Source organism: Coregonus lavaretus (genome assembly GCF_964263955.1).
Source record: "Coregonus lavaretus genome assembly, chromosome: 11".
NCBI lineage: Eukaryota > Metazoa > Chordata > Actinopteri > Salmoniformes > Salmonidae > Coregonus > Coregonus lavaretus.
Window position 1 is genome coordinate 17,591,850 of NC_139998.1, and position 23,007 is coordinate 17,614,856.

Consider the following 23,007-nt stretch of genomic DNA (forward strand, 5'->3'; position numbering starts at 1 on the left):
TTCTATGTTTTGTAGTAAAAAACATAAAAGAAGATAAGTGTTTCCAATGACATCATCGGTGTGCATCATGTGATTTTACCAATTATTAGTAGGCATTGGCTACTAATTGGTTGATGATGGAAACACTTGTCTTCCTCTATCTTTTTTACTACAAAACATAGAAACACGCCATTTTCACATATGTTGATGTTGGGGTGGTGCTGGAGATGATGAATATGACGTTGAAAATTTGTGTTAAGCAGCACAGGACCGGGGAGGAGAGAACATTCCCTCTAGCTACTGAAACACTTTTGAGGCCAAGGATAACCAGAAACGCAGAGAAGATATTTCCCAGACTCCATGTGGACAGCGTATAATAACATAATAATAATAATAATAATATGCCATTTAGCAGACGCTTTTATCCAAAGCAACTTACAGTCATGCGTGCATACATTTTTGTGTATGGGTGGTCCCGGGGATCGAACCCACTACCCTGGCGTTACAAGCACCGTGCTCTACCAGCTGAGCTACAGAGGACTCAGTTTCCTTTTGCAGGACAATATCACCCTTTTGAGACTGACTGGAATTGAGCAGATCCTGAAAGTTGTTTTAAGAAGTTCTCTCTGTGGTCATTTCTACACTGACTCACTGCTTATACGGACTGAAGGATTTACTCTCAAGGTCCAGATTACCCAAACCGCTGGGTTCTAGCATGGAGGGAAGGACACGTCCCATAATTGGGGAGCATCAGAGGAGCAAAGAGCATTTCACCAAAATCACAGCCCCATGGCACACTTCGCCTCACTTCTAAGGAAGCTATAAACATTTACAACCCGGGTGATTCAAGCCAGACAGTCAACACAGGATGTGCGCTACACTGCACTACCCTCCCTGTCCTGCCATGCCTGACCATTTCCAGACCAGAGAAGACTATACAATTATAGGCTAGAGTAATGTGGATACTCATATTATCCACACAAAAGGAAATACTGTGCAATGTATTTCTGTTACATACAGCAGGTATAAATAAAACTCAGCACATTAAGAAAGAACTATCAAGTTTCTATGGCGGAAACTGTTAACTTTATGGCACTGTTTACAAATGGGAGAAGGGCATTCACATTAAACACATGGACATTATTAGAAATAGCTAAGTGACATATATATAGAGAAAGGGTGGGTTGGGAGAGACAGGAATGGGCCACTCAATGCAAACAATTCAAGCTTTTCCAAAGCTGAAGTCCGTAAATCAAGATGTTTATCATGTAGGCCTATTCAGAAGGTGTCCTTAATAAGACCCCAAGCACAGGTCCTCCCCTCCCGGAGGACCTGAGCCCTAGGACCATGCCTCAGGACTATCTGGCCTGATGACTCCTTTCTGTCCCCAGTCCACCTGGTCGTGCTGCTGCTCCAGTTTCAACACTTCTGCCTGCGGCTATGGAACCCTGACCTGTTCACCGGACGTGCTACCTTGTCCCAGACCTGCTGTTTTCAACTCTCTGTCGCTACCGCACCTGCTATTTCAACCTCTAAATGCCCGGCTGTGAAAAGCCAAGTGACATTTAGTCCTGATGTACTGACCTGTTGCAACCTATACAACCACTGTGATTATTATTTGACCCTGCTGGTCATCTATGAACGTTTGAACATCTTGGAGAAATATCTGGCCTTAATGGCCATGTACTGTTATAATCTCCACCCGGCACAGCCAGAAGGGGACTGGCCACCCCTCAAAGCCTGGATCCTCTCTTGGTTTCTTCCCAGGTTTCTGCCTTTCTAGGGAGATTATCCTAGCCACCGTGCTTCTACATCTGCATTGCTTGCTGTTTGGGGTTTTAGGCGGGGTTTCTGCATAGCACTTTGTGACATCTGCTGATCTAAAAAGGGCTTTATAAATACAATTGATTGATTGATTGATTGATTGACCAAGAAGCAGCAAAAAGTGCTTTGCATCATTCTCTGCCTCACAATGCAAATATCTTGTGGCATCTGGATATATGACAGGCTTTCACACACACACACCATGAACACGTTACAGGCAAACATGTTATAGGCTACCGTGGCTATGCCCCCATATGATAATGCCCCCATCCACAAGGCACGAGTGATCACTGAATGGTTTGATGAGCATGAAAACTATGTAAACCATATGCCATGGCTGTCTCAGTCACCAGATCTCAACCCAACTGAACACTGGAGCGGTTTCTGAGATAATGTTTTCCACCATCAACAAAACACCAAATGATGGAATTTCTTCTGGAAGAATGGTGTCGCATCCCTCCAATAATGTTCCAGACACTTGTAGAATCTATGTCAAGGCACATTGAAGTTGTTCTGGCAGCTCGTGGTGGCCCAACGCTCTATTAAGACACTTTATGTCGGTGTTTCCTTGATTTTGGCAGTTACCTGTAGCTCATACACACACAAATTCAAGGGTTCTCTCTCTCTCTCACACACACACACACACACAGCTTTGAGGTTGGATAATATCACATTCTATTCTAAAAATAGAGCAGATTACATGTTTGAATGGAGAGGATCTTGACTAAAGCCTTGTCCTTAATGCTCAAATCAGTTTTGTTTTTCAAATCCGTTTTGGAATATTGACTGTCAAAACAGCAAGTTGCAAGTGACTAAATCGGATTTGCATGTGTTCAGACAGCAGTCATTTGCTGACATGGCAACGCTAGTTGTCATAGTAACGACGGGTGTGTGTGCACTGGTGTAGTGTGATTGGTGGTGGTGCTCGTGCTTCCTATCACTCAGAAGTTATGTAGCAAGCAAAGGTGACAACAATTCCTGCCATGGACGCTTTCCAGTTGCTTTGAATGTTCAAAATCATAGTTGAAGAACGCTTTTAAAGCCTCAAAGGATAAGATGTTCCAACATTCAAAACGAGTCATTTTTGGCTAGCCACAGCAGTCAACTAGCTAGCTTCGTAGCTGTTTAGCTTTCTAGCACATTCACTAATTTGTTTGTAAACAATTAACAAGCTAGTTAGCTACCACGTTCTTGTCCAAGGTGAAAAATCTGTCGATGTGCCCTTGAGCAAGGCACTTAACCCTAATTGCTCCTGTATGTCGCTCTAGATAAGAGCGTCTGCTAAATGACTAAAATCTCAAATGTAAATGTAATATGCCAAATAAGTCTAAAAACCACTTAAAGGCAAATAAATCAGATTTGACCGTTCGGACACAAGTCGCAGGGAATCAGATTGGTGGTTTGAAATGTGCCTTGAAATATCTGATTCCATCACTTACAAAACATTTTTTGCAGTTTTGAAACTGTAGTAAAATTGCAGTAACTGCAGTCGACTGTGGTATTATGGAAGCAGTAATTGCGGATATGGACCCATTACGGAGAATATCCAAGCTCCGTATATATGAAATGAAGGAAACGCTCAACAGTTTCCCATGTGTATCAAGAATGGTCCACCAACCAAAGGACATCCAGCCAACTTGATACAACTGTAGGAAGCATTGAAGTCAACATGGGACAGCATCCTTGTGGAACGCTTTCGACACCTTGTAGAGTCCATGCCCCGACGAATTGAGGCTGTTCTGACTCGGTGTGTACAGCAACTCAGTGTACAATGTCAACGTTTATATGTCCAGTTACAAGATGACATGGCATCATACCCTGGGTTGTTCTGAACAGAATGAACCTGTTTGTCTGTTCACTGCGGAACACGCACCTAAATGCACTCGTTCCTCTTTTCTATGCGCACCAAAACTACGATCTGTTTCTCTGAACTGCCTTGTGAAAGCCTTATAACATAGCTAGTCATGTTGGCAATAGAACAAGCTTTCAAATGATCCCCACCTACCCCAGATTGCAATTTATAATGGGCTGTTTTTGGATTGCGTAAACAACAGTAATTGTGTGATGATTATATCCTTTTAAAAAGTCACCAGGAGTGACCTTCTTACAGTAGTCCTACAAAAACATCTCCTGGGGGGAGGATCCACAACTCCTCATTTGTTATCTCCTCCACATCATATATTCCACTGGTCTCTATGTACAGATCATTCAGGCTGGAGCCTACTTCAACCAGAGATTGAAGTCCACAGCAGTGGATATTATCCAGGCACCATCGCACAGACTCTGGCCAAACTGGTGTTTCTAAAAATGAATTCAAAGGCACTGTAGACTGAGCCTAATAAGGCATTTTTAGTTTAATTTGTATTTAATTCTAAGTAAGTCACAGCCTATATGCGCAATTTATAGACTATAATTATTTAATACAACGAAATGTTGTTTAAATGCTGAGCATTAATGTCCCTGCCTCCCTACCAGCCTAGTGTGTCACAATGTAAAGCTTCACAATGTACAGTATAGCCTTGAAATAATAGAAATAATATAGCCTAAATAATTAATTTTCATTCCTTCTTAGGCTCCCTGTCTGGCTCCTGACCTACTGTATTTAGAGTGTTTATATGCTGTTTAAAATGACATGTAGCCTATTTGAAATTATGAGCGCTTCTTGCATTTACCTTTTCATGTTTATTATAATACTTTTCATTCAAATCATATAGTTTGGTTTCAATACTTCAAAACCAAATGGTAGGTCCAGGTAGTCACAAAACGTAATGGGTGTTGTTTGTAATTTTAATGAATGGAGCGAATTTGGAGCGGCAGTTTTTTTTCACCTGTGATTAGCAGAGTGGTTGGAAAGGACATGGAGCACACCGCTCCATGAGCGATGAGCGAGATTTCTGACCGCTCAACTCCGCTCACATACTCTGTCTGAGATTAAGGCAGAGGAGCAAAACGCACCATGGCTAGCTGAATTAGGACGGTCCGGAGTGGACACAAAACATGTTTCATTCTTACTCACATTATGTCATGTCCTTTTCGCCAGGCAAGTGATTTAGAAAATAGTATGAGACTGTAAATGTCATGGAGTTACAGTATGGGTTGATTGAAGTCCATTATGAGAGAAGCTGTATGCATTCCAGTGGCACACTCAGGATCACCCGTCAGTCCTCATCTGCCCAGACCACCTCCACCCTTCAGCCAGCCAGACGATAAGGACAAGATAAAGGTGTGATTATAAACAAGCTCCGGAGAATTTGCGAAGGGAATACGTGACTGCAGCAGCTGTAGGGCTCCACACTAATTAAGATACAATTACACACAGATGGTTGTGGAAGCCAGATCAAACTCTGGTTCCACAACAAATGTTTTATGAAAGCAGTATCATGTCCTGATCCAACATCATATAACATTTTCTGTGAAAATATGTAGCTATATAGACCTTAACAAGGTTATCAGAACAGTTATGGAGCACATACAGACTCTTGACCTGGGCAGACTATACTACATAAGTTCTATTTCATTATTTGCCGATGTCAACGCTATTAGAGCCCTGAAGTCAATAGGTGAATATATGGGGGTTGGCCTAAGCCCTGGCCTCTACATATTCTGTTCTAAATCAAATATACCGCATCCCTAAAATCTTACAGCTCCACACACACACACACTCATGCTACACACACACACACACACACACACACTCATGCTACACACACATCACAACTGCTGCTCCCAGACTCTTATTTGCTATTGCTAATAGTGCACAATTTAAACACTTGCCCCATAATCCCCCCTTCCCTGATACATGTGTAAATATTGGACTATAAATTGTGCCTTCCTGTATGATACTTCTGCTAAAATGTATTATATTCTAGTGAGCCATTTACTTTATGTTTGTATTCTTATCTTTTATAAGGCTATTTCTTATTGCTGTTGCATTGTCGAGGAAGCTGCAAGTAAGCATTTGGTTGGACAGTGTATAGGATGTGTATGCTGTACATACGACTAATAAAACATAAAACATACAAGGGCAGGCTCAACCCTTTCCCCTTTTTCAGTTTCCACTGCAGGAACAGGTGGTTGTCTGTGTGTCTAGTCAACAAGCTATGAAAAGACAAAGATTCAGAGCACATTGAGTACACAATTGTTTGTTGACTATAACCAAAAACCACCTCTGGCAAAGACCAACTTCAAACCATCTGTCTTTCACATCTTATATTCAGGCTGTGATAGTCATATTTCACAAACCCCTGCTCTGATTTTGATACAAAACAACTTGCGATAATGTCTGGGGAATTTCACCTCCGCACCAGACTGGAAAACCATTTCCATCCAGACAAACTAATGCTCAGCAGAAGAACAGACACCTCTTGGACATCTAGTCCAATCTATCATAATTTTCTCTAACTACGCTGTCTGGTTATGTTCACATGTTCAGGCGGTCAGTTTTCAGCCACCCTGTGCTGTGAGCGTGTCCTTCACCTCGACCACTGTGGGCCCATCTCTTCCACAACATCAATTGTCCTACGGCTCACGCAAACAATACTCCATGTGACACCACTGGGTCAGGCACTGGACTGACCCTTCATGGATGGAACGAAGGACAGAGTTGAATTCCATTTCAATTCCTGCCAATTTAATTGGACATGGGATTTCCTCTGAATTAGAAAGCAATTGAATTACAGATTTTTAATAAAATTCATCCCATCCCAGATTACAGATAAATGGATTTGTTAGGGAACTCACGGTCATGCAAATAAATGAATTAGTCTACAGTAGTAACACAAAATCTCTTAACTACTCAAGGGGAGTATTTAGCACCAACAAAGGATTGCTCTTTTTAAATTATATTAGTACCAGTAGCTGTGTAATCGGATTGTGTGGCCAGTGTGTTTGCCTCTACATGCTCAATTACAGGAGCCTGCCAGTCAGTCACCTTTATTAGGCTACCTCACAAATCAGACACCACCTCCTTCACAGCCTCCCAGCCCTGGGTTGCACCAGCCATTACAGCTGCCAACGCCATCAACACAGATGAAGGAACACAGAGGAGAATAGGAGCAAATACAGGACATAAATAAATTGAGCCACAGAATCAGCATCTGTTGATACTGCATGTCATAAATCCATTTGGTTACATGGGATTCAATATCTGACTATCTTTCAAAGCATTTACATACTTTAGGGCAATAGCAGGGTGTGTGGTGGCGTATCTCCAGTTACTCATTAGGTTGGGTTTCCTAGGGATCTAATCTGAAACCTGGACGCAAACAGAGCCGTACAGCGAGTATTTTCCTAGTTTCCAAGGCTTAGTCATGTCAACTGTGAAATGGTGAGGAGGAGGAAGAGGCCTCAGACTAGGAACATGTTTGCTTTTCATCTATAATCCTGTTTGTGAAAGAGTCATTTATTATGTGGGCCGAGCCATAATCCTCCTCCTTACCAACAGCAATAATATTACAACACTGACTCACTCTTTCTCTTGGTTTACATTATGAAATCTCATTTATCACCTTTACTCCACACACAGAGACGCGTAAAAAGCTCTCCCTCGCCCTCCATTTGGCAAATCAGACCATAACTCTATCCTCCTGATTCCTGCTTATAAGTAAAAACTAAAAAGCAGGAAGCACCAGTGACTCGGTTAATAAGGAAGTGGTAAGGTGACACAGATGCTAAGCTACAGGACTGTTTTGCTAGCACAGACTGGAATATGTTCCGGGATTCTTCCCATAGCATTGAGGAGTACACCACATCAGTCACTGGCTTCATCAATAAGTGCATCAATGACGTCGTCCCCACAGTGACCGTACGTACATACCCCAACCAGAAGCCATGGATTACAGGCAACATCCGCACTTAGCTAAAGGGTAGAGCTGCCGCTTTCAAGGAGCGGGACTCTAACCCGGACGCTTATAAGAAATCCCGCTATGCCCTCCGATGAACCATCAAACAGGCAAAGAGACAATACAGGACTAACATTGAATCGTACTACACCGGCTCTGAAGCTCGTCGGATGTGGCAGGGCTTGAACACGATTACAGACTACAAAGGGAAGCACAGCCGCGAGCTGCCCAGTGACACAAGCCTACAAGACGGGCTAAATCCCTTCTATGCTTGCTTCGAGGCAAGCAACACTGAAGCATGCATGAGAGCATCAGCTGTTCCGGATGACTATGTGATCACGCTCTCCATAGCCGATGTGAGTAAGACTTTTAAGCAGGTCAACATTCACAAGGCCGCAGGGCCAGACGGATTACCAGGACGTGTACTCCGAGCATGCGCTGACCAACTGGCAAGTGTCTTCACTGACATTTTCAACATGTCTCTGACTGAGTCTGTAATACCAACATGTTTCAAGCAGACCACCATAGTCCCTGTGACCAAGAACACTAAGATAACCTGCCTAAATTACTACCAACCCGTAGCACTCACGTCTGTAGCCATGAAGTGCTTTGAAAGGCTGGTCATGGCTCACATCATCACCATTATCCCAGAAACCCTAGACCCACTCCAATTTGCATACTGCCCCAACAGATCCACAGATGATGCAATCTATATTGCACTCCACACCTGGACAAGAGGAACACCTAAGTGAGAATGCTATTCATTGACTACAGCTCAGCGTTCAACACCAGGAGACTGAAAAGATTTGGCATGGGTCCTCAGATCCTCAAAAAGTTCTACAGCTGCACCATCGAGAGCATCCTGACTGGTTGCATCACTGCCTGGTATGGCAACTGCTCGGCCGCCGACTGCAAAGTACTACAAAGGGTAGTACTTACGGCCCAGTACATCACTGGGGCCAAACTTCCTGCCATCCAGGACCTCTATACCCTAGTCATAGACTGTTCTCTCTGATACCGCACAGCAAGCGGTACCGGAGCGCCAAGTCTAGGTCCAAAAGGCTTCTTAACAGCTTCTACCCCCAAGCCATAAGACTCCTGAATAGCTAATCATGGCTACCCAAACTATTTGCATTGCCCCCCCCCCTTATTTTACTCTGCTGCTACTCTGTTTATTATTTATGTATAGTCACTTTAACTCCACCCACATGTACATATTACCTCAATTACCTTGACTAACTGGTGCCCCCACACATTGACTCTGTACCGGTACCCCCTGGAGTTTAAACTCCATTGGCTTTCGTAGTGATCATGCATGGGAATCTACAGCTCCCTGCACTCTGTTCCAGTACTGTTCTCCATATTAATTACAAAGCCAGTGTTTAAACTTTGGAAAGCGTCAGCAAATAGCCGTAATTCCAGGCCGCCTGGCCAAACGGTGCAGTAAATCATTTCGGGATGTTGAAATCCTTGTTGAATTTGGGGTTATGACAGTCCAATGGGTTGTTATCTCCTGCCATGAAGATGGATTTATAAGTTAAATATCTTAAAAGCAGCTGTTGATGAAATACCTTTTGGTTGCAAAATTGCTGGAGAATAAATAAATGCCATCAACTAACAGCAATTTACAATGAGCCATGCAAAGTTCAATGACACATTACATTTCAGTATGGTAAACCCATTTGAATTCAATCCGTTTTTGACAGCATCCCTTTTGATGTGAACGAAACTTTCCATACATATTTGCCCATTGTAGAAGTGTTCAGAAAGTTTCTGTTTGGACCTGAATGCCAAAACACTCAAGAGATAAAAAGGTGCTAGGCCTCCCGAGGGGCGCAGCAGTCCAAGGCACTGCATCGCATTGTTGAGGCGTCACTACAGCCTGGGGTTCGATCCCAGGCTGTGTCACAGCCGGCTGTGACTGGGAGTCCCACTGGGCGGCCCAGCATTGTCCGGGTTAGGGGAGGGTTTGGCCGGCGGGCTTTCCTTGGCTCATCGCGCTCTATTTTATATTCACATTATGTTGTAGCTTAGACCCCATTTTACATAATCTAAAGATTTTGTGTTGTGCCTGCCATCGGTTGAGACAACATGCCCTTGAATATAGATAGGGTGGGTGTCATGTTTTGGCTGATAAATGTACTCAAATGGGAATACAATTGAAATGTAAACTTTCAAATGGGTACCACAAAGATGGTTGGAGGTCCACACATCAGAGAATGTTGACTTGAATGGGAATATCTATTGTTTTAAATTATACTGTCAATCCTCCATAGGAAACCTATTGAAATCATAGAAATATAGATAATAAACTAGACATGACCATTTAAGAAGACATTCGACGGTGGGTGGACTGGCGGTCATCTTTGTGGTAGTAATTAGAAGTTACAATTTCAATTCAATTTCAATTGGTCCACCAGCTAAATTGCAGTGGTCTGAAGAGATAGTGTAGGTCCATTCTATGAATTATATTTATAGGATTGAAATGACACCCACCCTGCATTCAAGGGCATGTTGGCCGATGGCGGGCACAACACAAAAAACTCAGATGATGTGAAATAGGTTCTAAGCTACAACATATGCGAATATAGAAAGAATCAGAGTTCACATGTTTTTTGATAATTGACATTAAAGGTTTCATCATTAATTTTATTTTAAAAAATAAAAATCAAGAAATAATAAAATAGTTTGACAACACTGTTTGTAAGCTTTTAAATTATATCAAACTCAACCATTTATCTTTTCCAGTGATGAAGACATGGATGTCTTATGGTATGGTGGGCAAGCAAAATGGGTCAACTTTGAGAACCTTTATCCAAAAAGTCACTTTGTGACCACTTCTTCCATGGGCAAAAATGTAGCGAAAGTTTTGTTTAAATCAAATGGGATGCTGACAAAAAGTGATTTAGGACAATGTCAGTCTTTTGGGTTGTCAAGCTGACAAACAATGTTATTCTCATTCGAAAGTGATATATTGCATCTGCTTAGCCTTCGCCTATAAGAAATTATTCATTCCAATAATGGTAATTCCATGACAACAGGGTCATGGTCAAGGGTGACCACATGTTCCAATTGTGCGGGACAGTTACGTATTTTGGCCCTTTGTCCTAGGTCCCGCAACCAAACAATAATGTCCCGCATTTTAACAACAAATTCAAACACCACAAACGTAGAAAAAAGGTTGATTTGCCCCGTATTTTAGTCAGACATTCCAACCTATCTCTTGCGGTCACATTGCGCTTATGGAAAAATATATAAATCTTAAGGAGGGTGTACTGATGATGTTAAACACTGTCGTGTGTGTGGCCGCACACGACACCAACGCCATCATTAAGTTTGCTGACGACACGACGGTGGTAGGCCTGATCACGATGACTACAGGGAGGAGGTCAGAGACCTGGCAGTGTGGTGCCAGGACAACAACCTCTCACTCAACGTTAGCAAGACAAAGGAGCTGATCTTGGACTACAGGAAAAGGGCAGAGCACGCCCCAATTCATATCGACGGGGCTGTAGTGGAGACGGTCGAGAGCTTCAAGTTCGTCGGTGTCCACATCACTAAGGACCTATTATGGTCCAAACACACCAACACAGTCGTGAAGAGGGCATGACAACACCTCTTCCCCATCAGGAGGCTGAAAAGATTTGGCATGGTCCCTCAGATCCTCAAAAAGTTATACAGCTGCACCATTGAGAGCATCTTGACTTGCTACATCACCACTTGGTATGGGAACTTCTCGGCATCTGACCACAAGGCGCAACAGAGGGTAGTGCGTACGGCCCAGTACATCACTATTGCCGAGCTCCCTGCCATCCAGGACCTCTATACCAGGCGGTCTCAGAGGAAGGCCCTAAAAATTGTCAAAGATTCAGCCACCCAAGTCACAGCACGGCAAGCGGTACCAGAAAGCCAAGCCATAAGACTGCTGAACAGTTAATTAAACGGCTACCCAAGACTTTCTGCGTTTCACCCCCTACCTACACGTACATATTACTTCAATCAAATCACCCCAACTACTTCGTACCCCAGTACACTGACTCGGTACCAGTACTCCTTGTATATACCCACACCGCCTCAACCTCACCCTCTGTTAGAGCCAGGAGTTTTTTACTGGTCAGGTCACTGAGATTAATATTCTTGTTTTTCCTCCAGGCAATAATTATGTTGCCACGTTGACTCTAGGAGGCGCTGGTGCTCATGCAACGTACTACCACAAAGCCAATGACCAGGTACCCAAACAAAGCCATCCTATCACCTCTACCTTGCCCCCAGTCTAGAACACAAAACCCCTTTAATGTGGATCACTGTGTAAAATAGTTTGGGAATCCACTGGTAGCCTACCATCTCTAGAGCAGACCATAACTATAGGCACAGTACCATCTGTAGCTCAACTGGTAGAGCACGGCGCTTGTAACGCCAGGGTAGTGGGTTCGATCCCCGGGACCACCCATACACAAAAAATGTATGCACGCATGACTGTAAGTCGCTTTGGATAAAAGCGTCTGCTAAATGGCATATTATTATTTATATAGCTTTGTTATTTTTTATTTTATTGTGTTATTTTCTCTTTATCTATTTGTTAATTTGCTTACTTTTTAATGGCATTGTTGGGAAAAGTCTCGTAAGTAAGCATCTACACATGTAGTATTCAGCGGATGTGACAAATACAATTTGATTTGATGTCTTCATATATACAGTTATTGGGTGTAGTGCTGCTGGAGTGCACCGGATAATCGCTTCTCACCATTGTGCTTGTTTAATAGAAGTTAGATTAAAGCTGAATCAATGTCTTGGAAGATCACATAATGATTAATAAGCATTCTACATAACAGAACCAAATTTAACATCATTGTATAAAGTTACTGTTACACCAAAAACACCACCTCACTTCTTATGAGATTTTAGGATGGTTAGCTGAATAGTCTTATTTTTTTAAATCATGCAGCCAAAACTTCACCACGCACGCCACTAGGCAGCATGCTCTTGGATTGAAACAAAATACAGGAAGGCTATATAGTTTGTTAAAATCTGCACTCATTTGCTCACAAAACAGAAATAATAATCCTGCAGCCTACAGTACAGTACACACACACACTTTAATACCGCTGCAGGAGTGGAATTATGAGCAGCTCAGAGGGTAAACCACCAGTGGACCTATGGTCCATCATAGAATGATCAGACAGACAGAGAGAGAGAGGTTGGCCCCACCAGCCCTCTGCTCCCGGAGCCCTGGAGCTATGGAACTGTGACCAGGGCAGCCTTGACCTGTTGGACCCCACCAGGACCTGTGACTTCAGGTCATATGGACAGTAAAACAGCTGTTGCCCCAGCAGGCCCCCAGGCAGCACTGGATGAGTCTCCTCTCATAGACTGTTTAAGATAGCCAGACCCACGTTCACTGTTATCATTGGAGTAAGATAACAGTGAACGTGGGTGGCTGGGGGCGGCAGGTAGCTTAGTGGTTAAGAGCGTTGTGCCAGTAACCGAAAGGTCGCTGGTTCTAATCCCCGAGCCGATTAGGTGAAATTCTGTCCATGTGCCCTTGAGCAAGGCACTTAACCCTAATTGCTCCTGTAAGTCGCTCTGGATAAGAGCGTCTGCTAAATGACCAATATATAATATATAATATATAATATATATAATAAAATGAAGCCAGAAGTAGCCAGATTCCAGGTAATGTTTGAGCTCACAGAATCTCACAGTCTGAGCAAACTCATGTCGGGATCAGTTCAGTTCATGTCACTAAAGAGTTGACTTAACAAAGAGTAGGCACAGAAGACATTGGCTATGCTAGGCTACATCCCCTTCTCATCAATCAATGGGGGAAAACCTGTTACTGAATCTCCCCTCAGCATTTCACCTAAGCAGCATGAGTGTTTGGCCACCCACCTCTCATGAGAAGGCTCCAAGCCAACACCAGGCCAGGCCAACTTGGCCAAGACGGACAGGAGAAGTGGTAAAGGACTGATTTAGCCTGTGAATTGCTTTCCTGCCTACTACTCAACGCAAGAGTAAGAGACGAGCTGCCAGCTCCATACACCCTGGGCCATAGGAAGAGAGGCTTTCCCTGTGTGAATGGAGCAGTGCTGATATCGATTCATTCAATGGGAAGGTAACCAAACCACTGCACCGTGCAGAGCCGTGAAACACGCTGATAGCTTTACCTGAAAGCATGAAAACAGATTCCTCCTGAATTACACTTCAATCCCAAACAGATTTTACGTGCTGCAGGAGCTAGTTAAATTAACGCTTGGCGAGACGTGGTGTGAAGAAGCCAGCCGGTGAAAAGTTGGTTCTTTGGTTCCTCTGTATCTCTGTCGTGAATGTCATTCAGCATTTTGGGGTGTTTTTATACATCTGCATTAAGTTGATTTCAAGTGTCTGAACTGAACTGCATATGGTAAAAGGGATTTCACTCGAGCAAGTGCTGCTCCAGTAGAGAGAGTCCTAGATATCAAATGTAACCACGCAATGGCTTTCATATCACTTTGTGAGGTGAATAAACATAGGCCTTGTAGTCTTGACAGCACATGCAGCTTTGCACCTGAAGAACATAATCCTCATATGGGGAAAAAAAAAACAGATCTTTAACAAAATATTGGATAAATCTTCAACCTACAAAACAAAGCCTAACTCCTAATAATCTGTGGAATCCCACTCGTTGCCTCACATGCCTGTAGGCCTTCTCTTATTACCATCTCTCTGTCTGCCTGCCCCGTTGCCTGGCATGCCCGACTACCGTCGTAAGGAAGTGAGGAACAGGAGGAGGTGTGAGTAGGAGGAAGTGCCTCATTGCCTCCCGACCGTGTGCTTTGATTTGCAGCGAGGAGCAGTGGGGGGCGAGGGTGGCAGTGGCGTGGCGCGGTGGGAAGGTTATCTGAGACACAAAATGGTGGGCAGCATACAATCTGACAAGCAGGAACAGTTCTGTTAATCTGTTCCATTATTTTATTCTCTCCAGATAAGAAGGTAATGGGGCCAGGGGGCACCTTCAAATGCAGAGAGTTAGCGAATGTGAAATATGATGTGGTCAAAAGAGAGGCCAAAGATTTAATAGAGAAGATGGGCTTGAGTTGGGAAGGGGTGTGGTGGGAGAAAGAGTTGCACATGTTTGCAGTATAGCCTGATCGATAAAGCACAGCGACCTTATGAAGTGTTCTCTTACAACAAAGAACAAGGTTATTGTAGTTTATACCATGGCATTTTTTAATACTCCTTTCTGATTGGCTTGAAGGGCATTCTAGAGCGTGCATTATTTAAGTGATCATGCCCGAGAAGCCGGTGTTTGGAGGATATATTGGCACGGGTGTTGTTAGGCTTTGTCTCGGGCCGGCAAACCGTGCCAATATATCCTCCAAACACCGGCTTTGAGGGCATTATCCCTTTTATGCAACGGGTTACCAACATATTCAAATAATGATTGACATATTTTTCATTTAAAGTTTTATTTTGAGGAATGTATTCATACTATTTCATCCTTCCACGAGATATACAGTGAGGGAAAAAAGTATTTGATTCCCTGCTGATTTTGTACGTTTGCCCACTGACAAAGAAATGATCAGTCTATAATTTTATTGGTAGGTTTATTTGAACAGTGAGAGACAGAATCCAGAAAAACGCATGTCAAAAATGTTATAAATTGATTTGCATTTTAATGAGGGAAATAAGTATTTGACCCCCTCTCAATCAGAAAGATTTCTGGCTCCCAGGTGTCTTTTATACAGGTAACGAGCTGAGATTAGGAGCACACTCTTAAAAGGAGTGCTCCTAATCTCAGTTTGTTACCTGTATAAAAGACACCTGTCCACAGAAGCAATCAATCAATGAGATTCCAAACTCTCCACCATGGCCAAGACCAAAGAGCTCTCCAAGGATGTCAGAGACAAGATTGTAGACCTACACAAGGCTGGAATGGGCTACAAGACCATCGCCAAGCAGCTTGGTGAGAAGGTGACAACAGTTGGTGTGATTATTGGCAAATGGAAGAAACACAAAATAACTGTCAATCTCCCTCGGCCTGGGGCTCCATGCAAGATCTTCCCTCGTGGAGTTGCAATGATCATGAGAACGGTGAGGAATCAGCCCAGAACTACACGGGAGGATCTTGTCAATGATCTCAAGGCAGCTGGGACAAGAAAACAATTCGTAACACACTACGCCGTGAAGGACTGAAATCCTGCAGCGCCCGCAAGGTCCCCCTGCTCAAGAAAGCACATATACAAGCCCGTCTGAAGTTTGCCAATGAACATCTGAATGATTCAGAGGAGAACTGGGTGAAAGTGTTGTGGTCAGATGAGACCAAAATCGAGCTCTTTGGCATCAACTCAACTCGCCGTGTTTGGAGGAGGAGGAATGCTGCCTATGACCCCAAGAACACCATCCCCACCATCAAACATGGAGGTGGCAACATTATGCTTTGGGGGTGTTTTTCTGCTAAGGGGACAGGACAACTTCACCGCATCAAAGGGAAGATGGATGGGGCCATGTACCGTCAAATCTTGGGTGAGAACCTCCTTCCCTCAGCCAGGGCATTGAAAATGGGTTGTGGATGGGTATTCCAGCATGACAATGACCCAAAACACACGGCCAAGGCAACAAAGGAGTGGCTCAAGAAGAAGCACATTAAGGTCCTGGAGTGGCCTAGCCAGTCTCCAGACCTTAATCCCATAGAAAATCTGTGGAGGGAGCTGAAGGTTCGAGTTGCCAAACGTCAGCCTCGAAACCTTAATGACTTGGAGAAGATCTGCAAAGAGGAGTGGAACATAATCCCTCCTGAGATGTGTGCAAACCTGGTGGCCAACTACAAGAAACGTCTGACCTGTGTGATTGCCAACAAGGGTTTTGCCACCAAGTACTAAGTCATGTTTTGCAGAGGGGTCAAATACTTATTTCCCTCATTAAAATGCAAATCAATTTATAACATTTTTGACATGCGTTTTTCTGGATTTTTTTGTTGTTATTCTGTCTCTCACTGTTCAAATAAACCTACCATTAAAATTATAGACTGATCATGTCTTTGTCAGTGGGCAAACGTACAAAATCAGCAGGGGATCAAATACTTTTTTCCCTCACTGTAGTCCCGATACAAATCTAGGGTTGCTACCCAAGCCAGCTGGTCGTTCGTTCTATCGGTTCGGTTGCTAGAGACGCGACCCAGTCGTTCAGTCTTTTTGTTCTGTATCTATGGACACGACCCAGTCGTTCGTTCTAAATGTATAGAATAACAGCAAAGTAGGTGCATTTCCATAAGCTGTTTTCTAGTGACATTTATTTGGCTACAACCATAATAATGAGCTAATGAGGTGCGATTTCGCCTGGCATAGAAAATGTGCTCACTCGTCAGGACACTGTTGTTCAGAGGAGCTAGCCAACAACACAGCTAACACAATCACTTCAAACTGAAGCTGGAAAGACTGCAAACTAGCTGCACTTCGTTTCGTTTTACCTTTTTCAATTGATATTTCTTTGTATATATCCATAAAAATGATGCCAGCGGATTCATGATTTCAACTGGCAGAGAAACGCTGCCTGCCTGTCTGTCTCGTCCCGACTCCCGACACGTTCATTACTATGGGACAGCTGGAGATCGAATTTGAATATTGAAACAATGTTGCAAATGTCGGAGAGACAGACAGCAAGGTTTATACACATCTCGGCTGTTGAAAACTAAATGTTAGTCTAAAAGAAATGTGAGATAATGTCTAGATGCTTTTTATAGTGGAGATCAAGTTTATAAATTGCTTGGCTGGGCTGATGAGACAGTGGATTGCGCAGATGGAACAGAGTAAATAGGCATTTTAACGCAATAGATTTAGCCGGTGGTAACTTGTGGAATAGACACCGGCTGGAATACGGTTTTAACCAATCAGCATTCAGGATTAGACCCACCGTTGTATAATTCCCCTATAACTCACGGTATATTTGCACGGTAGAATTCAAAGGCTATAGTTAATTTTTACATGTTTCCTTTGAGCTGCTTTTGAAAGCAAAAGTCAAATTGAAAACAGTATTGGTATTGTTGAATTCGATTTTCATAATAGCAAGCTAGGACTGGTGGTTTTAGCTAAACTAGCAAGTCTGTTTGTTTGGTTATCATGGCAACTACTGTAGCTATCTAGTAAACTTGCTAGCTACTCCAGTGGATGTTGAACACGATTCTACCGGCAAATGAACACATTTCTAGTGGCAAATGTGTTCAATTATAGCCATGGCATAAAAGGGATAATCAACTAGGGCCTCTATGCGTTCTCTGGAAAATAATGCAACTCCGTGGAAGGTCAGTTCCACTCCACTAGCGTGTGTGGAGCACACGTTGTTCATTATTTTCCATTGAACGCATAGCCCGTTGTTGATTATCCCTTTTCGTATCGACCTGAATAACTGCATGGTTCATTATAGTATTGCATATTACAGTTAATAGTAATATCGGTACGTGCAGGTTGCCGTACCATAGTCAAGGTGAAGGTGCATTATTGGAATGCATATGTAAATTCATTCTGTTATTAAAAAGTTTATGCTAAACAGCATGGCTGCTTATTGCCTCGTTAATATACCACATTTATATTGGACTTGAGTGCAATTGTTTTGAGTATGAAATGTGTTGAGAAAACATCATGCAATAAAAACTAATTGCAGACCCTGGGTATTTAAAACAGAGATGATTAATTTTATTCTCCACACATAATTGTGTTCAGTTGTGCAAGCACCCATATAGAGTTCAGAAAAGTATCATGCTTTTGGGCTGAACTCTTAAAACAAAAACATTTGACTTGGTAGGCAAGCTATCTCGTCTTAAAATTGTAAAAAGCCCACATTACCTGTATGTCCGGTTTTCATAAATTTCAACAAAAACCACTGCAACTCCACTGGAAAAGTTCAAGGGTCACTTAAGTGGCTAAATGTAAACAGCTTCGTCCGACTAGGGAATGCTTGTCACACTGACCCAGTCCTGACTCTCAGAGCACAAAACTGGTGTACGCTAAATCACCATACCAAAGCTTGTAGACACAGCATATTATGTCCTTTTTTTTGCCAAACAAAAACCATTGATTTCAAAGTTTAACAAACCATACAACTCCAGGCAAAAGGCCTATTTTTTATTGTTTACACAGAAAATGGAACAAAAACACCTTTACTGGAAATGTGCAGATGAAAAGTTTGGTAACAGAATTACGGTAAAATCTCCCTCAATTTGTTATGCGACCACGTTTTCCAAAAACATAATATCTGCTCCGAATTAAGATTCAAACATCTCTGCAGAAAGAATGGGGTGTCAGCTATGACATGACACCTTGAGTTTGAAAAATATATATTTTGGTTATTGAACTACAGAAGGTGAAGTGGATTTATATGAAGTTATGGAATTACAATAACGGAATTACATCATCAGTAAGAACCAGGAGAGGTGACATATGAGAGAGAGAGAGACTGTTTACACAGTCTTGCATTGGCCACCAGACGACAGAAATAAAAAAATAATTATGAGCTGAACATAACAGTATGCCAGTGGAACACTTTGAACATAACAACTGCGTCATTGCGCAAAATAGTACACAACATCATCTAGATATGTGTGCAACAAAAGTTCAACATTCACCTTCTGCTACCCATTGCTGTCAACCTGTTTACGCATACAGTTTGACACATACGTTTGATAAATCCAACTTATGCACCACACAGAACGCACTGCAACGCAATGCTGCAAGGCAAACGCAGCATTCCATTGCAAATGAATGTACTTCTGGTGTACCAAACCGCAATGACGCAGACGGTGTGTTCAAAGCGGAAGAGTGGACAGTAGCAGGTGACCCAACAGGTCATTACTATTGATTTCCCAATTTGGTAACAGAATTACGAGTTTTAGTCACTTAATAATTCATAAACAAACTTGATATCAGTAAATACACTAACTAATTGGTAGGTCTACCTTTACTTGTTACTTCTGTGAACTTTCATTATCCTCCCTCATGAGGGAGAGAAATTAGAAAATATCATCAAGATATGTGGGTTTTTGCTAACGGAAATACAAGGTTTCTTAAACTTACAGAAGGCAGAAGAAATTATCTGAAATATAAGTGTTGATATTAGTTGGCAGGGGTCTTTCAACATTATTGTATTTTTATGTATTTTTAATAACTTTTAAGACTTTTTCTGGTAGATGTTGTCTAAGACCCCTTTTCCATTTGTTTGACCAGAAATCAAAGACTTTGCTTATTCCTAAAAGGGAAAATGGTTGAACATTTTATATATGCCTTAATTTCTCAAAAATATAGACTTTTAGCTTTCATTTCACACCCAATTTGACATGTTCCTATGAACTTCACATGACATGTTGGTACTCATAGGTCCTTTTACATGGAAATGCCTCCTAGCAATTGACCATTAGATTTTACTCTTTAAATCAGACAATCAACAACGCCTTTGCTGGCACAGCTTTCACCACATTCTTGATTATATAATCACGTTTCTAATTCCAGCTCTTAATATTTTATGTCAACATGTTTGGTTAAGTTGTCAGGAAGGTAGGAGGATAAGCGCTTGATCGTAAAAGTCCCATAGGTCTGCCTCTATTTTGATTAAGTTGAAGTTGCCCTCATTGGACCTATGAAAAAGTTAAATATGACAACAATGACCTTCAGAAGGAAATAAAGGATTTGAAGAATGAGAATAAGTAACTGCAGTCAAACTATAGATTAGTAACAATAGCCTACACTAACTGGCTATAAGGTGAGATTGTGACTGACCAACTATGTCCAGAACAACTGACAATATGTACTGTATATTGCTCTCAATGGGAAAAGCACCATTTTCATTCAAACATAAAACTTCACAATATTATCATTCATTGGTACTGGTCTGGTACTGGAAAAACTACCTCTGTATTCTTGACGTTATCAGTCTTACTCGAACTGCTACATTAACTCCACGGTAGGCTGCTTTTACAAGGTGTGTCTTTTTCATGAGTCGAAGGAGGTTGTTGACTCAACACGCTTGGAATAACGGTCGAGAGTGACCTCATTTGGAACACTGGACAGATTTGAAAATGAAAGATAGCCGCTGCTCAATAAATTACTGAGGTAGCTCTTACAAAACATAACATCAAACATAACCGTTACTGGCACAGGCATGGGCATCAGACTTAAGACATATCCTTTTAAGGCTACCCAAACATACTAGGCCAAGGGGGGGGGGGGGCAAGTTACCATGCTTTTCAGGGAAAATCTGACAGTCACTTCCAGCTGTTTACTTCCTCCTCTGTAGGAGTTTACTTTAAAAACTTCCTTTCATCTCCCTGGTGTTCCCTTCCATATCCCAGGCAGTCCCAGAGGTCAGAGGAACACAGGCACACTCTCTCACCCTTGTCATATTAATGAGCATTTCTTATTAGACAAGTCCAGGTAGTCTCTCCCTGTTTCAGTACATTTTCTTCCGTTCGGTCCCTAATGAACATGACCCCTGTGTGAAGTGTCATAGTGAGAGCTGAGAGAGAGAGAGGTGATTCTATAATCTAGCTCCAACCTGTCCGACTAGACTGCAACAGCCTCTTCCTTCAAATCAGCTGGAGAAGCTGAGTCAGCCTGCAGACTTCCTCCTCTCCTTCCTCCTTGGACTGCAGATCAGAGTGGGCCTGGGTTAGCCCAGACACTTAGCAACATTTACATCACCTATGAACACTGACCCAAGACCTTTGTCCTGGTCTAGGATCACCAGAGCATACACGGGGCCTGGCTAAATGCAACATAGTGGAATCAAGCAATAATCAAAATCAATGATGTAGGCTAAATGCACTGGATTGCTCTGCTAAGAAGGAGTAAGAGGCCACTTGTCTGTCAGGTTGAGACCTTATCACTTAGCCACAGACTGATTTTAGTGTATGTGCTGATGAATGGTCAAATCTGGGTCAAATGGAGTCATTTACAGTACATTAAGCTAGTCTTGATTGTATCAGTATATGGTCAATCAACAAAGATCAATTCCCCCCAAAATGGCATATGAGAGTCAAACAAGTCCCCCCAAAATGGCATTTGAGAGTCAAACATGGTTTGACAAGGGCACATATGCAATAAATGCAGCTGATTGATATAGTACAATTTTGACAGAATTTTCAAACATTGAATGAGGTCGTTCTGTTGTCCTTGTGCAATATTTCCCATTCATTGTGCCTAGGGACTTCAATGCCTTACAGTCAGTTTCCCTCCTGTCCTGAATAATAACATATTCCAGTGTAACCCTGTTGTTGACCTGCATTTCCATAATCTGCATAAATCAATTTGAGATTCCTAGCTTTGAGCAAGAAAACAAGTTGCATAAGAAGCCAGCCTACACCTCTCCCTCACTATGCTGTGGTCTCAAATAGAAAACGGAGACACACCAACAGCCTGGACTAGGGGTTATAAGGACAAATGTCAACTTTTTAGGCCACTTTCTTATTGCCTTTAAAACTAACTCTTAGTCTAAACCGTCTAACAGTTAGCAATATGAGAAAACATGGGACTCCACTAAAAATGTGTAACATACTATGGTTACAGGACCAACAATTATCATAGCCAATGCAGAAAGGGCCACCTAATATCTTCTGTGTAACAGAGAATGTTTCATGCAAAATGAGACAATGTAACAAGCTGGGTAAAATGTCAACCACTTGCAGTCTATGAAACGTCGATATGTATGCATATTAGCCAATAATTGATACAATTTAGCTCTTGCATGTGTTACAATGTTGCAAACCAACAAAAATTGTAAACTGCCAACGTAAACAACGAGTGAAAATGATATTTTGTAGCCGAATGCACATCAAGAAAGAGGAGAAACCGTTCAGAAAAGGTAACGGATGTGAACGAGTTGATTATTTAAAAAATTTAATCACCAAAGCGTAACATTCCGAAACGTGCAGGAGTAGCCTACTTACCTAGCTAGCTAGGATCTCAGAAAATGGGCACCGTTACAAACGATCCGCGAATGCACCTCTTCTTAGCTTTGGTCCATATGTTTATTGAATCCAGCCGTATATCCGGAAGATATATCCCATTTCGATTATTCTTGCCTTTTCTATATTCCACCTTGTATATATGTAGCTATGTTTTATGTGGTCTATAGCTTGGTTGGACACATTCAGCTACTCAGCGAGAAGGCGCAACTTGAAAACTGACAGACGGAGAGGGAGAGCGCATAACGATGTTTTAGAGGGGGTGGGATAAACCTTCAACAATAGAAGCGCTTTTCGAAGACAACATATTTGCGCAAATATTACAATGACATACATGAAAACACTATATATAAAAACTAGATTGCTCTAATTAAAGGGAATAGTTCTAATTTTGTGATACAACTCTGAATGTTCAGAGAACAGCAACGAGAAACCCCC

The 23,007-nt window shown here is 42.3% G+C and overlaps 1 protein-coding gene across 8 annotated transcripts in view; it reads right to left on the reverse strand.

Moving 5' to 3' along the window:
- LOC311137212 (protein-methionine sulfoxide oxidase mical3a-like) overlaps window positions 1–22,761 on the reverse strand; it is a 92,528-nt gene extending 69,767 nt beyond the window's left edge. For 7 of the 8 annotated variants that reach the window (XM_084171577.1, XM_084171578.1, XM_084171576.1 and 4 more), the window contains exon 1: window positions 22,552–22,761. The gene's annotated coding sequence lies outside the window, so the exon portion shown is untranslated. Of the gene's footprint in view, window positions 1–21,161; window positions 21,248–22,551 lie in introns of those variants that run through there. The other variant, XM_084171573.1, reaches the window with a different exon arrangement.
- Window positions 22,762–23,007: the final 246 nt, after the last annotated feature.